Source organism: Aquarana catesbeiana, linkage group LG11 (assembly GCF_042186555.1).
Source record: "Aquarana catesbeiana isolate 2022-GZ linkage group LG11, ASM4218655v1, whole genome shotgun sequence".
Lineage (NCBI taxonomy): Eukaryota > Metazoa > Chordata > Amphibia > Anura > Ranidae > Aquarana > Aquarana catesbeiana.
In genome coordinates, this window is record NC_133334.1 from 105,171,730 (window position 1) to 105,189,072 (window position 17,343).

General features: G+C 47.0%; 1 protein-coding gene across 4 annotated transcripts in view; it reads left to right on the top strand.

Moving 5' to 3' along the window:
* The window catches only part of TSPAN4 (tetraspanin 4), a 2,224,117-nt gene that overhangs the window by 670,973 nt on the left and 1,535,801 nt on the right, over window positions 1-17,343 (top strand). The gene's annotated exons all lie outside the window — the stretch shown is intronic.

Genomic DNA, 17,343 nt, shown 5'->3' on the forward strand with positions numbered 1-17,343 from the left:
CCAGAGTAGACCAGCGTCTAGAATCTGCCCACTCTGAGATGGGGCTCTTTCGACTGTCTCCCCCCTGCGCTTTTTTTATCCAGTTAAACATATCTGCCACTAACTGCCACCAAAGCAAAGCTAGCAACAAACCTCCCATCACAGTGCACACTAATAATACAGTTTCCCAATTGTCAAAAAACATTAAAATTCACAACAGTATTACTAGGATTAATCACTGCACTTCAAACCAGCACTGAAAGGGTTAAATATCCTGCTCACAGCGCCATTATGTAACAAGGGGCTAAATTCTGTGTTACATTTATTCATAGATTCATTTATATATTTACCCTTTTAGATATGTGGTCAGTAAATGCAATGATTAAAACACACAAAACAAAGAATGTAATAAAAGAGATTTACTTAGCTTCGATTAAAGATGTATTACAGATGATACAATACAGGATAAATTCAGCATTCAATCCAGGGAACCCCTCAACTTCTGAATTTTCAGATAGTTCTGGAAGCCGACAGTCCGTTCAAGATCTGGGACCACTAACGTCCCTTCACGAAGTTCACTGGCCTGCTCTATTGTCTGACCTTATAAAGGCTAGATGGAAGGCGCGAAAAGCTGGTTTAATCTGGTCCTAACAATAGGCTAGCCAGAGAATGGTCCAGAGACAATGTAAGCCTCTATGAATGACCGTCTGTGAACTCAGAAACATACATTATACATATATAGAAATATATATATATATATATATATATATATATATATAAGTAATCACCTTAAAACTATTACTAAGTTTCTTGTAATTCAATAACTAAAGTTATATATATATATACCCATACTACACCTTGTATATAGATATCTTAGGTGAGCTTTTAAAAATGGGCTATCTTATTGTTACCACAGGCCCTGTGTTCTAAAAGCACCCTCCTTCGAGCCAATTAACAGTCCCTTGTTTGGGGAATTTCTTATCCTATCTCCAATACTGGATACACGTGAGGAGGCAGCCGTCTGACCCAGTCCTCTTGCACCTATATATTAGCTGGTCAGGCAGTAACAGATAAGCTCACTTACTTTCCTCCCCTGCTAAAGTGCAGTCCAGTTCCCTGGTGTATACTGGTCAGGGTTGCTGGTTACAAATTTAACATTTATAACAGTTGTCACCTATTGATTTGTAGGCTTACCCCACCAAACAGTGTACCATGCGATTTTCAAAGCTGCACCTCACCAATGTAAACCATACAGTTCAGATATTTATTACCTGAGAGGTGTTTTCTTTTCTTCTTAACACGATTTTCCAACCATTGTTACCTGAGCCTTGTTTGTGGCTTCCCTCTTCCAGTCTGCGCTCTTCTTCCTTTTAAATGTTAGGTGGGCAGCTTACTGGCCGTCTTGGAACCTTATATACCATCGGGCTTGTGAGTTGCGAAGCAGGGGGCCACCGACCAGTTTAGCAAACAGGGGGAGATGAGGGGAGATGGGACAGGAGGGGGGACGAGGGTTCAGCAGCAGCAGGCGGCGGCTCCGGAGAGATCTCCTAGTACTGCATCCGCCCGCCTGCCCATCCCATCCAACAGCCTCCGATCCTCCTTCCTCTATATCAGGGACTACGCTGCGGAGTTACCAGCTGCTATCACTGCCACACCGGCACCCCTTCCTGCCTTCCTCCGCCGTGGCTCCTCTGGCTCAATCTCCGCTCGGATCTGGCTGGTCACGGGACTCTCCTCCATGGGCTCGTACAGGTGCCGCGACAGGCCCCTCCCCATGGACGCACACGCTACTCACGCCCACATCCCGCCCACATTACCATCGATAAACAAGGTTCTAAAAGAGTCATTTAAAGGGAAAAGCCCAGGACCGGATGGCTTTACGATGGAGTACCTTAAAAAATTTAGGGAAATTTTATCTCCAAGGCTTTGTTCCTATTTTAATGGGTTGGGAGAGAGGTTTGGATTGAGTAAGGAAGCCTCAATGGCCACTATAACTACTATCTGGAAAAAAGGTAAAAAGTCCACATTATGCTCAAGCTGTAGGCCGATATTGTTACTGAACACCGATACTAAAGTTTTTGCAAAAGTGTTGGCTTTAAGGATGAGAGATCTAATGTCGGAACTGGTCCATCCTGATCAGGTGGGCTTTGTCCCAGGAAGAGAGGGCAAGGACAATGGGGTAAGAACCCTATTGCTACTCCAGAAAATAAGAGAGGGGAGAACCCCCAGTCTATTCTTACCGATTGATGCTGAAAAAGCTTTCGACCGAGTAGACTGGGGGTTCATGATAGGAGTGCTGGAGGGTATGGGTATAGGCCTAAGGATGAGAGAGTGGATACAAGTGCTGTATAAGAGCCCTACGGCGTCCATAAGGGTAAACGGAATTTTGTCGGCCCCCTTCAGGATGTACAATGTTACGAGACAGGGTTGCCCACTGTCTCCGCTGTTGTTCGTGCTGGTGCTGGAACCACCCTCGTCGATGGTAAGGGGAAATGTTGACATAGGGGGTGTGGAGATAGGAGAGGAGACGCATAAGCTGGCTGCATTTGCGGACAATGTGCTGTTCTATATCTCCAAACCTCGTATTTCGTTACCAAATTTATTAAAGGTTTTAAAGGAGTATGGAGAGCTATCGAATTTCAAGATCAACCCAAATAAATCAGAGATCCTAAATATAAACATAAATTCAAAAGAAGAATATAGCCTCCAACAGGAATTTCAGTTTCCTTGGAGGAAGTCGGGAATAAAATACTTAGGGATAAAACTTACAGCATCATTGGGGAAAATCTACCAGGCCAACTTTATACCCTTATTAGATGAAAGTAGAGGTAAAGAGAATAGCATCACGACCCCTGTCCTGGATTGGCCGGATCAATGCATTAAAAATTATCATTTTACCCAAAATATTATATAAATTTCAGATGTTACCCATCTATGTACCTCCAGGGTATTTTAGGGTACTTAAAAGTTTAGTATCGAAACTGATTGGCAGAATAAAAAACCCAGGATTTCACTCTCAATTTTACAGAGAGGGAAAGACAAGGGTGGATTAAATGTACCAGACTTCAAAAAGTACTATGAAGCAGTGGTTTTAACTTGTTTGGTAGAATGGACTAAAGGAAGGAGGGAGAAAAGATGGGTTAAAATAGAAAATATTATGGCGGACACAAATCTAGGGAAAAATATTTGGACACCCCCACAAAACAGGGCACTTGGAGCTAATACACTGAGGTTAACTAAAAATGTCATGAGGATATGGGATGCGTTGCACAAACAAAATAAATGGGAATATAATTCACCACTAATGGCACTAAAAGAGAACAATTATTTCACGCTGGGGAAGAGGTCGATTGGGGGAAATTGGATTAAAAAAGAGAACTTGCAACCTCGACATATAACACAAAAAGGGAAAATTTGTTCACTGCACGATATAAAAATGAAAAAAGATTGGTTAGTAATGAATGAATGGCGGTATTTCCAGCTTAAACATTTCGTAATGGCGCTGCCACACCCACAAAGAGGGGGGGAGGATCTGACACCATTAGAGAGATTATGTGACACAGACACAGCACGGGGAGGCATTTCACACATATATAAAATATTAGTAGAGGGAAGGGAGTTGGAAGTCCCGATGTAGATAAAAAAATGGGAGAAAGAAATCAAAGGGGAGAGAATCAAGAGACAGGAAAAATTTTGAAACCGGTACACGGATCCTCAGTTAATATTAAAACAACTGAAACGAACTATAAATGTTTAGTGAGGTGGTATAGGACCCCAGCTATAACAGCAAAATACCAAATGGGGCAAACAACAGAATGCTGGAGGGGGTGCAAACAGATGGGATCTTTGGCCCATATCTGGTGGAGTTGCCCTAAGATCAAAATATATTGGAGGGAAATATTGAGGTACATCAGGAAGATTACCAGCGTTGAGTTACCTGAAGACCCTTGGGTCTGCCTATTCCATGGAGTAGAAACTCCCGTGAAGGAATACAGGAACTCAATCCTGATACATCTGGTGGATGCAGCCAAGAGCCTGATCCCAAAAAAATGGAAGATGGTAGATGGCTCAAAAATAAGTGAGTGGCTCGATAGAATAGATGAAGTCTATATGTCTATATGAAAAAGGGAGGGTTCAATGTAGGGGAAGGGAGAAGAAGTATTGTATTGTATTTATTTTTGTAATACTACCCCCTGTTGTGACTTCAGGGGTAACAAGGGGTAACAAGGATGTCTTCTTACCCTGTATTGATATGAAAAATGTTGTTAAATAAAGATTAAAAAAATAGAATCTTGTACAAGTAGTATGTTATCTTTTTTATTATATATAATCTTTATTTGTAACAGAGAGAGAACAGCATAGCCAACAATGCCCAACTGATTAGGGTTTGCAAATGAGATAACAAAGGTAAGTGCATCAACATATATGGCTACAAAAAAATAGGGTATAAAGGGGGATGGGGAGGGAAATCCGGTAAAGAAGGAAAATATAAAGCAACATTGCTAAGAGGGATATCCCCCACGTGACCCCAGGGGTTACCCTGGGTAAGCATTCTGACTTAATAAAACACAAGATCCATGCTGAGGGTTAGCTCGAAAATGCCAAGATGTCCCACCATGAAGTGGCCACAAGGGAGCCCACCGGCTCCACCATCGGAGGAGGGGGGGAACGAGACCTCCATCAAACCTCCATCCAGGGGCACAGCCGCCTGGGCCCATCCCAGGACCACCCAGGGTGGGAGCCCCGCTAAGGCAATGGAATCTTTGGTCAGGTATTTCACCTAGTGCAACATACATAATACAACAAGAACAGGAACTGAAAGAAGACACATCATATAAAATAAAAAGAAATTAGAAAATAATATAGTCTAGTCGCCCACAATGACCGGATCGCAGGGAGAAAAACACAAACCTTGAAAAGGAGAATAAAGTTTGGGTTCAGTCATTAGCATCACAGTTCAATTAGGTACTCTCAGCGAGGTTTCTGCCAACTCCAACAACGCAACTTCCAGGATAGATGGCACTGGGTCAGGCTCAGCGGTGTACTACTGCCAAGGTGCCCAGATACTAGTAAAACACTTGCGTCTATCCTTGCACGTCGCCATCCACTCCTCTGCCTCCTTAATCTCATCTACTTTCTTGAGCCACTCAGCTCTATTGGGCACCTGTGGACGCTTCGAGTAGATAGGTATAAGTCATTTAGCTGCATTCAGGATGTGTAGTAGCGCACTTTTCTTGTAGTGGCTCAGCGGGAGGGCAGGGACATGCAGGAGGAAGCGAGCCAGGGACAGCGGGATATCAACCCCGTGAGCATCTTTTATCCGAGTTCCGAGTACCAGAGTGGACGAATCATAGGGCATTCCCTCCAAAGGTGAAGGAGTGTGCCTCTCTGACCACATCCACGCCAGCAACGATCTGTGACCGAGGGGTTAATACGTGACAGGGTTGCAGGTACCCGGTATCAGTATGTCAGGAGCTTATAGTCCCCCGTGTCTTGGATTCTATGGAGCTGGTGTGTGTGAGTTTAAGCATATGTGTTATTTGTTCAGCTGAGAACTCCAACTCCAAGTCATGCTCCCACTCCCAGATAAAGGCCGGCTTTGGTATAGTATAGTGGAGGCAGAGCCCAGAAGCTTGTAGATTTCAGAGATCATATGAGGTGTAAGGTGTTCCTTTTCTATGAACAGCCACTCATAGGGTGTTAGAGTAGAGGACTCCCTAATAGAACCTCCATGGGCCGCAAAAAAATGGTGTAACTGCTTGTATCGCCACCAGTCCATAGGTAAGCATCCAAATCTATCCCTGAGGGTCTCCAGGGGGATCAGCCTGCCATTCTCCAAGAACTTGCCACAACTAGGGTTACAATTGTCGACCCAAGACCCAAGAAGGGCAATGCATTCCCCAGGAGGGAACCAAAGGAAGCCTCCTATTGGTGTCAGCGGGACCTACAGGGAACCAGGGAATGCAAGGCATTAGCGTGGTCCCAGACACATAAGATATGGGTAGTCAGTGGGGAAACTGAAGCAGAGAACACTCTGTGTTCCCGGGAGAGCCAAGGGGCATATGATAGGTTACGGCCGGCCAGACTTTTCTTCAGAGAGAACCACAGTTTGGAATAGGTATGAAAGCGCCAGTTTAGAATACGTTGGAGTACTATGGCCCTATAGTAGCGTCATATGTCAGGGAGGCCTAGACCCCTCCCCCACCCCTTTAGATCTCTGAAGTAGTGCCAACTGCGTTTTTTTATTATGCCATATGAACCCAACCAACAAGCTCTGAGATTGGGCGAAGAAGCTTTCAGGGAGAGAGACAGGTAACATCTGCATAAGGAAGAGCACCCTAGGAAGGATATTCATTTTAACTATTGCAACGGAACCCCATCGCACTCTGCTTGAACACTTCCGTCAGTACACTGCTTCCTCTAATCTGGATCCTCAGATATCAAATATTACAGCCATATAGTGTAACCAAGAACCAGGCGAGACTAGCTTAGTTACAAATTGAACATGAAACTTTTTATTGGACAAGAAATACAGGCTTTTATACATTTGAGAAGAATATTCCCCCCTCCTGATCATATTACACTAACAATACAACTGTAACCAGAAACATAAATTAACGTGAGCTAATTAACTAGTCATTTACCTAGCCTAGGTGACTCAGAGGCATGACCTTTCAGAGCAGACTTGCCGTCTTTTAGCTCAGAAGACACAACACACATTATCATAAATATAAACACAGAACACCTTTACACAATAGCAGGAGCTCCCAGAATTAACAGATGGTCTGTCTCCTACATTGCTGACCATGGAATCCACATCCAAGCAATGCTTTGATTAATCAGGGATTGCAGATGGCATGGCAACAGTCTACAAAACTCTTAGAATTTTCCATCATTCTGATACAGTGGAGTTAATGCATCATAGATTTCTTGAGGGATAGTGTTGATCTCTGTCTATCATTTTCTCAGTCACCCTGTGCTCCTAATAGACACAAGGTGCTTTAAACATAGGAGGTGCATGGAGAACTGGAACAAGGGTTTCCCAACCTCTCCAAGGGATTCTGGGTTCCACGGGCCACCCGCCCAAAGTGACACCCATCACATCTCTTCCCTTTCTGCAGCAGACTAACACAGGAGGAGACCCCAGATGGGTTGACTCCGAAGTTAGTCTGTAGTTCCAGTCCCCCAAAGCCTGTAACCACACAGTACTCCAAACAAGTTGTTCCAAACAAAGCATTACTCACCCAGCCAACCTCTGCCTCTCTCGTAGAATATACTCACCGCTGGGGGGAAGTGTGTACTGGCCCTTCTCCCTGGAGTCCTTTCAACCGCTCAAGAGAAGACAGGGTGGCTGGACTCACTCCATCATGCTGTTGGGCATCTGGGCCAACTGCCCAGCATCCCTGGGATATCCAGATGGAGAGTCAGTCCCATCCACCGACAACAGATCAAGCTGCAGTTGTGAGATGCCAATTGCATTCTCTCCCTGGAGCTCCTGCAGAGTGCATTGTTGTGTGCAGAGGCCAGTAGTGCTCTGCCATGTTAGTGCTTCAGCGCTTACATAATTCGTTCCGGCTAATTGTTAGGGAGGGAAGACAGTTTCCTCCACTCTGGCTGACTGTTGGGGTGGGAAGATGGGAAGATGTTGGGAAGATGGGAAGATGACAACCTCTTTTCCCTGGGCTTCCAGAACTGCCACAGGTGTTCTGGACCCTCTGTCCAGTCGCCAGCACTTCAGCTGGGTTGTTGTCATCATTTTGCGGCACCGCCTGCTGCTGAGATGCCCTTTTTCTGGTACTGCCTCCCAGGTGCACGAATCTTTGTGGGGGGGGGATGACTGCTTCCCCTCCCTGCATCTCTGCAATTCACTGGGGAAGAAGAAACACCACCTCCTCATCTTGAGCCTCCGAAACTGCCACAGGTGTGGAGCAGGGGTCTGCAGTACTCTGTCCACCTGCCAGCACTTCTGCTGGGGGTTCGCTAGGTGGTTCCTCCTCTATAGAAAATCTATTAACTCCCCAGTCTCTGGAACTGCTGAAAGTCCAGGGCATTGGCTGGTGGCCCTTGGGCCCAGTGCCAGCACTTTGGCAGGTGACTCATCATTGATAACATCCTCTGATGAAAAGTCAGTTAAACACATTGCTGACACTTCAGCCAAGGTATTAGAACTGTTAACTGGTACTTCTGCATAGTCCAAGGCGAAAGGAGCCCAGCCCTGGCGCTGAGCAGAGTCTAGCAGCCGTCTGTAGGCGATCTCCAGCTCCTATTCCTGAACGGCCAGAAACTCTATATCTTCCAGTGCACTTCCGAGACGTTCAGTATCTCTTCTCTGAAATCCATGATTTCGTCCAACCGCCACTCCAGATTGCTCCCAAAGTTACGGTCCCCTGTCAGCTTCACGTACAATAGTCCCAGGCCACCATAGCCAAAACCTTCCGCTGGGCTGTTATCCGCTATCCCAGGGCATGCTTGGGATACATGCCATCGGAAGGCCCTGTAGCTCTCATGTAGCTCTGCCCAGACCAGCCTTCTTAACTCAGCTGTCTGCTCCTTGTGCGTTTTTTCTCCCCAAAACAGCACCCGCAATCCATACTGTGACCAGTACCTTTCCTGGATGGAGGGGAGCTCATGGGCTAACCTTCTCTTCCAGAGTTCGCAGCGGATAGAATCATATCATCCCAGCAGAACCTGCTCTGATACTGGTCCTCTGTGCTGTATCTGCATCTCTCGCAACCCCCTTCCAAATTCCTCTTCCATGACAGCTGGTATCTGTACCTCTCCTCTCCTGCTTTCTGGACCTTGGATCCAGGGGTTGGATGTCCGAGACTACAGGAAGAGTCCCACTGCTTGCCACCAATGTAACGGAACCCCGTCGCTCTCCACTTGAGTGCGTCCATCAGTACGCTGTTTCCTCCAATTTGGATCCTCAGATATCAAATATTACAGCCATATATTGTAACCAAGAACCAGGCGAGACTAGCTTAGTTACAAACTGAACATGGAACTCTTTATTAGACAAGAAATACAGGCTTTTATACATTTGAGAAGAACATCCCCCCCTCCTGATCATATTACACTAACAATACAACTGTAGCAAGAAACATAAATTAACACAAGCTAATTAACTTAGTCATTTACCTAGCCTAGGTGACTCAGAGGCATGACCTTTCAGGGCAGACTTGTCATCTTTTAGCTCAGAAGACACAACACACAGTATCATAAATATAAACACAGGACACCTTTACACAATAGCAGGAGCTCCCAGAATTAACAGATGGTCTGTCTCCTACATTGCAGACCATGGAATCCACGTCCAAGGAATGTTTTGATTAATCAGGGATTGCAGATGGCATGGCAACAGTCTACACAACTCTTGCAATGTTCCATCATTCTGATACAGTGGAATTAATGTATCATAGATTTCTTGAGGGATATTATTGCTAAATATTACTGTTCCATTTTAAGTAATCCAAACTACATTCTCAGTGTCCATCATTTTCTCAGTTACCCTGTGCCCCTAATAGACACAGGGTGACTTAGACATTGGAGGTGCATGGGGAGATGGAACAAGGGTTTCCCAACCTCTCCAAGGGATTCTGAGTTCCACAGACCCCCCCGCCCAAAGTGACTCCTGTCACGACTATATTAACCCGGCCTAGCCATGTGAAGGTCATCTTTGTCCAGCTTTGCAGGTCTCTACGCACCATGCTCAAAAGTGTAGGCTAGTTAGCAGAGTACAGTGTCTCGAAACAGTCAGTGAGTTGAACCCCAAAATACTTAATGGAGGATTTAGCCCAAGTAAACGGGAAGGCCTCCCGCAGGTTAGAAGCCATCGTTTCAGGTAAGGTAATAGGCAACACCTCAGACTTAGTGTAGTTGATTTTAAAGTTTGATAGTCACCCAAAAAGCTGAAGTGCTCACATAAGGTTCAGTAGCAAGACAAGGGAAACGTGATCAGCATAAGCTGAGAGTTTGTGTTCAGTGGACCTCACTGTTATCCCCTTAATGTCAGTATTTGCCCGACCTGTTAGAAGAAATGGCTCCAGGATCAGAGCAAAAAGAAGGGGAGAGAGAGGACACCCCTGTCTCATGTCATTCCGTATCGAGAACCTAAGGGAAAAGAGGCCGTTAACCATCGCATTTGGAGTAGTACAGAGAGCCATAATCCACTGTAGCATGTGAGGGCCTAAGCCCAGGGCCTCCATGACGCTCTGAAGTACGACCAGTCAACCCGGTCAAATACCTTTTCAGGCATCAGTAAACAAAATGAGGTAAGGTAGGGAGTCTTGGCGAGTACGTGCCCAATAAATAAGCTGCGTGGCCCAGATGGAGTTATCCCTAGCTTCCCAAATCGATATAAAGCCCTTCTGATCTGGGTGTATAATGGATGGTAAGAAGTGTTTCAAACAGTTCACCAAACTTTTTGCAAAGATTTTGATATCCACATTGAGTAGCGATATCAGACAGTAACAGTAACTTTGGGGGATGGCAGGGTCTTTACCCTCTTTTGGAAGCACCGTGATATGAGCCAACAAGGATTCAGGTGGAATCAGACCACCATTGGTGAACGAGTTGAAGTACCTACATAAATGATTTAGCAGTAGGGGGAGAAATTTGTCATAGTATGCTTTGATGTATCCATCCTGTTCAGGGCTTTTCCCATTGGGCAAAGATTTTACTGTGGAAGCAATATCCTGGGTGGAAATAGGAGATTTAAGATCTGATTGTTCTGACGTCAGAGAAGGGAGGCCGACCGATGCAAGGTATTCACTAATAGCCTGTAGCTTAGAGGTTTTCTGCCTCGGGGGGGCAGTTTTGTCCAAATTATACAAATCTGTGTAATAGTCCCGAAATAATGAGGCAATCCTGGAAGAATGTAGGGTGGTCTCACCACCAGGGGATTGGAGTTTATGTATGTGGGTGGCTACTCGCCTCTTCCAAAGTGCCTTGGCGAGCATCTTGCCACACTTGTTGTCATGCCCGTAGTATCTGTGGGCCAAATAGCGAAGTTGTCTACATTAGCGATGGTCTAAAAGGTACAAGAACAGCTCCCTGAGATCGGTCAAACGTCTGAGGGCTTTGGCATCACCCTGGTGTTTGAGCTCTGCCTGCTGTAGAGCAGGCAGTACTCTCTAAAAGTCAATCTGCCTTTCTTTTTTGAGTTTAGTTTCTAATGGGATCAGCTCACCCCTTATCACAGCTTTATGTCCCATCCATACGACTCCCCACGATAAGTCATCGGATGCATTTTCCGTAAAGTAGTGCGAGATGGCTTCAGTCACCTTGGATACCACTGAAAAGTCATCTAGCAAATTTTCATTCAATCTCCAAGACCACGCCCTAGGCGACCCATCTGGAACCTGTATTGTAGCGATGATAGGTGCATGGTCAGAGATAGGAAACATCACTAGTTGACTGTACTCCACGTTGTCATGATCCACACACAAAAGGTCTATGCGCATATAGACATCATGCACCCTGGAGTAGTAGCTGTAATCCCTGTCTAAAGCATGTAGCGCTCTCCAGGTGTCAATGAAGAAGTTGTTCTGCAGCGACTTACGGAAATGTTTAACCACTTGCCGACCGCCTCACGCATATATACGTGAACAAAATGGCACGGGCAGGCAAAATCACGTACCTGGTACGTGATTGCCTTCCCGCGGGTGGGGGGTCCTATCGGACCCCCCCCCCGGTGCCAGCGGCGGTCGGCTTCGGTCTGGGAGCGTTGAGAGGCAAGGGGGAGGCCATCCGATCGAGGCCCCCCCTCGCGATCGCTCCCAGCCATTGAGAAACATCCCCTGCTTGTGTATAGTACACACAGGCAGAGGATGTGATGTCATCTCTCCTCGGCTCGGCAGTTTCCGTTCCGGCGCCGAGGAGAGAAGACTTCACAGTGAGTGAACACACACACACAGTAGAACATGCCGGGCACACATAACACCCCCGACCCCCCCCCCCGATCGCCCCCCGATCACCCCCCAATCACCCCCCCCCTGTCACACTGACACCAAGCAGTGTTTTTTTTTTTTTTCCTGATTACTGCATTGGTGTCAGTTTGTGACAGTTAGAAGTGGTAGGGCAGTTAGTGTTAGCCCTCTGTAGGTCTAGGGTACCCCCCTAACCCCCCTAATAAAGTTTTAACCCCTTGATCACCCCCTGTCGCCAGTGTCGCTAAGCGATCATTTTTCTGATCGCTGTATTAGTGTCGCTGGTGACGCTAGTTAGGGACGTAAATATTTAGGTTCGCCATCAGCGTTTTATAGCGTCAGGGACCCCCATATACTACCTAATAAATGTTTTAACCCCTTGATTGCCCCCTAGTTAACCCTTTCACCACTGATCACCGTATAACCGTTACGGCTGACGCTGGTTAGTTAGTTTATTTTTTATAGTGTCAGGGCACCCGCCGTTTATTACTGAATAAAGGTTTAGCCCCTGATCGCCTGGCGGTGATATGCGTCGCCCCAGGCAGCGTCAGATTAGCGCCAGTACCGCTAACACCCACGCACGCAGCATACGCCTCCCTTAGTGGTATAGTATCTGAACGCATCAATATCTGATCTGATCAGATCTATACTAGCGTCCCCAGCAGTTTAGGGTTCCCAAAATTGCAGTGTTAGCGGGATCAGCCCAGATACTTGCTAGCACCTGCGTTTTGCCCCTCCGCCCGGCCCAGCCCAGCCCACCCAAGTGCAGTATCGATCGATCACTGTCACTTACAAAACACTAAACGCATAACTGCAGTGTTCGCAGAGTCAGGCCTGATCCCTGCGATCGCTAACAGTTTTTTTGGTAGCGTTTTGGTGAACTGGCAAGTACCAGCCCCAAGCAGCATCAGGTTAGCGCCAGTACCGCTAACACCCACGCACGCACCGTACACCTCCCTTAGTGGTATAGTATCTGAACGGATCAATATCTGATCAGATCAGATCTATACTAGCGTCCCCAGCAGTTTATGGTTCCCAAAAACGCAGTGTTAGGGGGATCAGCCCAGATACCTGCTAGCACCTGCGTTTTGCCCCTCCGCCCGGCCCAGCCCAGCCCACCCAAGGGCAGTATCGATCGATCACTGTCACTTACAAAACACTAAACGCATAACTGCAGCGTTCGCAGAGTCAGGCCTGATCCCTGCGATCGCTAACAGTTTTTTTGGTAGCGTTTTGGTGAACTGGCAAGCACCAGCCCCAGGCAGCGTCAGGTTAGTGCCAGTACCGCTAACACCCATGCACGCACCGTACACCTCCCTTAGTGGTATAGTATCTGAACGGATCAATATCTGATCCGATCAGATCTACACTGGCGTCCCCAGCAGTTTAGGGTTCCCAAAAATGCAGTGTTAGCGGGATCATCCCAGATACCTGCTAGCACCTGCGTTTTGCCCCTCCGCCTGGCCCGGCCCAGCCCACCCAAGTGCAGTATCGATCGATCACTGTCACTTACAAAACACTAAACGCATAACTGCAGCAGAATCAGGCCTGATCCCTGCGATCGCTAACAGTTTTTTTGGTAGCGTTTTGGTGAATTGGCAAGCACCAGTGGCCTAGTACACCCCGGTAGGGATGAGCTTCGTGTTCGAGTCGAACCCATGTTCGACTCGAACATCGGCTGTTCGATCGTTCACCGAATTGCGAACGATATGGGCCGTTCGCGCCAAATTCATGTGGCGCGTCACGGCCCATAATTCACTGCGGCATCGCAGTGCATTGCTTGCTGATGATTGACCAAGCATGCACTATGACCCGCATGCTTGGCCAATCACAGCGCCGCCTTAACAGAGAGCCATAATTGGCCAAAGCCAAGGAGGCTTTGGCCAATTATGGCTCAGGGGATTTAGTACACGCCCCACACTATATAAGGCCGCCTGCACGGCGGCCCTGTGCAGTGTGTTCCGGTGTGCTTAGAGAGAGAGAGAGACAGTGTCATTTCATTTGAGTTAGCTAGATTAGGCAGGACAGTCAGTCAGTTAGCTGCACTTAAAGTGTATTGTGTATATATATGCATCCCAGGTGTTGCATATATATATATATACACTGTATTCAGTTTAGCTAGATCCATTCCTGTTATCTTCTAGACTATTTACATTTAGTGCAGTGCGTCCTGCTCACAGTGTTCAGCTAGATCCGTTCCTGTTATATTCCTACTGACAGGCAGGCTTGTCTTGTTACAGTATTTTGAAGAAAATTACTGGTGTTCTTTTGATCCTATTAGTACCACAGTCAGGCAGCTAGACTATTTACATTTAGTGCAGTGCGTCCTGCTCACAGTGTTCAGCTATCTGTTATCTTCTTACTGACAGGCAGGCTTGTCTTGTTACAGTATTTTAAAGAAAATTGCTGGTGTTCTTTTGATCCTATTAGTACCACAGTCAGGCAGCTAGACTATTTACAGTTAGTGCAGTGCATCCTGCCCACAGTGTTCTGCTAAACCTACAAGTAAGTGGGGTGCGTCCTGCTCACAGTGTTCAGCTAAACCTACAAGTTAGTGGGGTGCGTCCACCTCACAGTGTTCAGCTAAACCTACAATCTAGTGGGGTGCGTCCTGCTCACAGTGTTCAGCTAGATCCGTTTCTGTTATCTTCTTACTGACAGGCAGGCTTGTCTTGTTACAGTAAATACAGCTACCTGAAGAAAATTGCTGGTGTTCTTTTGATCCTATTAGTACCACAGTCAGGCAGCTAGACTATTTACAGTTAGTGCAGTGCGTCCTGCTCACAGTGTTCTGCTAAACCTACAAGTTAGTGGGGTGCGTCCTGCTCACAGTGTTCAGCTAAACCTACAAGTTAGTGGGGTGCGTCCACCTCACAGTGTTCAGCTAAACCTACTAGCTAGTGGGGTGCGTCCTGCTCACAGTGTTCAGCTAGATCCGTTTCTGTTATCTTCTTACTGACAGGCAGGCTTGTCTTGTTACAGTAAATACAGCTACCTGAAGAAAATTGCTGGTGTTCTTTTGATCCTATTAGTACCACAGTCAGGCAGCTAGACTATTTACAGTTAGTGCAGTGCGTCCTGCTTACAGTGTTCTGCTAAACCTACAAGTTAGTGGGGTGCGTCCTGCTCACAGTGTTCAGCTAAACCTACAAGTTAGTGGGGTGCGTCCACCTCACAGTGTTCAGCTAAACCTACAAGCTAGTGGGGTGCGTCCTGCTCACAGTGTTCAGCTAGATCCGTTCCTGTTATCTTCTTACTGACAGGCAGGCTTGTCTTGTTACAGTATTTTAAAGAAAATTGCTGGTGTTCTTTTGATCCTATTAGTACCACAGTCAGGCAGCTAGACTATTTACAGTTAGTGCAGTGCGTCCTGCTCACAGTGTTCTGCTAAACCTACAAGTTAGTGGGGTGCGTCCTGCTCACAGTGTTCAGCTAAACCTACAAGTTAGTGGGGTGCGTCCACCTCACAGTGTTCAGCTAAACCTACAAGCTAGTGGGGTGCGTCCTGCTCACAGTGTTCAGCTAGATCCGTTCCTGTTATCTTCTTACTGACAGGCAGGCTTGTCTTGTTACAGTATTTTAAAGAAAATTACTGATGTTCTTTTGATCCTATTAGTACCACAGTCAGACAGCTAGACTATTTACAGTTAGTGCAGTGCGTCCTGCTCACAGTGTTCTGCTAAACCTACAAGTTAGTGGGGTGCGTCCTGCTCACAGTGTTCAGCTAAACCTACAAGTTAGTGGGGTGTGTCCACCTCACAGTGTTCAGCTAAACCTACAAGCTAGTGGGGTGCGTCCTGCTCACAGTGTTCAGCTAGATCCGTTTCTGTTATCTTCTTACTGACAGGCAGGCTTGTCTTGTTACAGTAAATACAGCTACCTAAAGAAAATTGCTGGTGTTCTTTTGATCTTATTAGTACCACAGTCAGGCAGCTAGACTATTTACAGTTAGTGCAGTGCGTCCTGCTCACAGTGTTCTGCTAAACCTACAAGTTAGTGGGGTGCGTCCACCTCACAGTGTTCAGCTAAAGCTACCTGTAGAAGGTTGGTGGTGTTCTCATACTACAGGCAGGCAGTTGATTTTGCTAGCTGCAGTATCAGTACATATATATATATATATATATATATATATATCCCAGCTTAGTGCAGCTACAGGCCATTAGTATGTCTGGAGGAGAGGCAGACAGTCACAAGCCAATAAGAGAGGGCAAGCAGGCTCTGTGTCTAGTGCTGGTCGTGGAGACGGTGCATCCTCATCAGCACGTGGCCATGGGACACGCTTGGCCTTTTTTTCGGCAGCTGGCCATGTTGAGCCGCAACATGCGGAAGACTTGGTCGAGTGGATGACCAAGCCGTCCTCATCCTCCTCATCCTCTCTCACCCATGCCCAGGGTACTTTGTCTGGCAAAGCAGCGGCCTCTTCCCTCGGCTCAATGTCATCAGTGACTCCTTCCCTAGCCCCACCATGTCCTCCTGAGGAGTCCCTCGAACTGTTTGACCACAGTGTTGAGTACATGCTCCAGGAGGATGCCCAGCGTTTGGAAGGCTCTGATGATGATACTGAGCTCGATGAAGGCAGTAACACGAGCACGGACAGAGGGGGTGCCCAAGAAGGACAGCAATCTGGCAGTCATGCTCCCCCTGCTGCAGCATACTGCCAGGTTTGCTCCAGTGATGAGGAGGGAGGGGATGATGAGGTCACTGACTCAACGTGGGTGCCTGATAGGAGAGAGGAGGAGGAGGAGGAGGCGGCACATCACCAACGAGGCAGGATGCCCTCCAGGGGCCAGCCTAAGGGCAGCACATTGACTGCATCACACCCCAAAGCTCCACATGTGCAGGGCGCTGCAGTCTCTGCGTGTTATTCAAAAAGTTCTTTGGTGTGGGCCTTTTTTGAGACGAGTGCATCAGATCGCACCGCTGCTATTTGCAACATATGTCTCAAGCGTATCTCGCGTGGCCAAAACATCTCCCGCTTGGGTACCACATGCTTGACCAGACATATGTTGACCTGCCATGCAGTTCGTTGGCAAGCGTATCTAAAAGACCCACACCAAAGAACAAAGAGGACCTCTGCTTGCTCCTCATCAGCTGAGATTTCCAACCCCACTAGACCTTCAGTCCTCTCTGAGACCTGCACTGAGAGGAATGAAGGTGTAGAATTAGGTGTGTCACAGCCACGTACTTGTGGGCAATCTGATTTTGGTACACCGACGTCAGATTGTACCAGGCAAATTTCCCTGCCCCAGCTGCTGCACCGCCGAAAGAAGTTTGCTCCCAGCCATCCACATGCCCAACGGTTGAATGCTAGCTTGGCAAAATTGCTAGCACTTCAACTGCTGCCTTTTCAGTTGGTAGACTCTGCCCCCTTCCGTGAGTTTGTGGAATGTGCGGTTCCTCAGTGGCAGGTACCCAAATGCCACTTTTTCTCACGGAA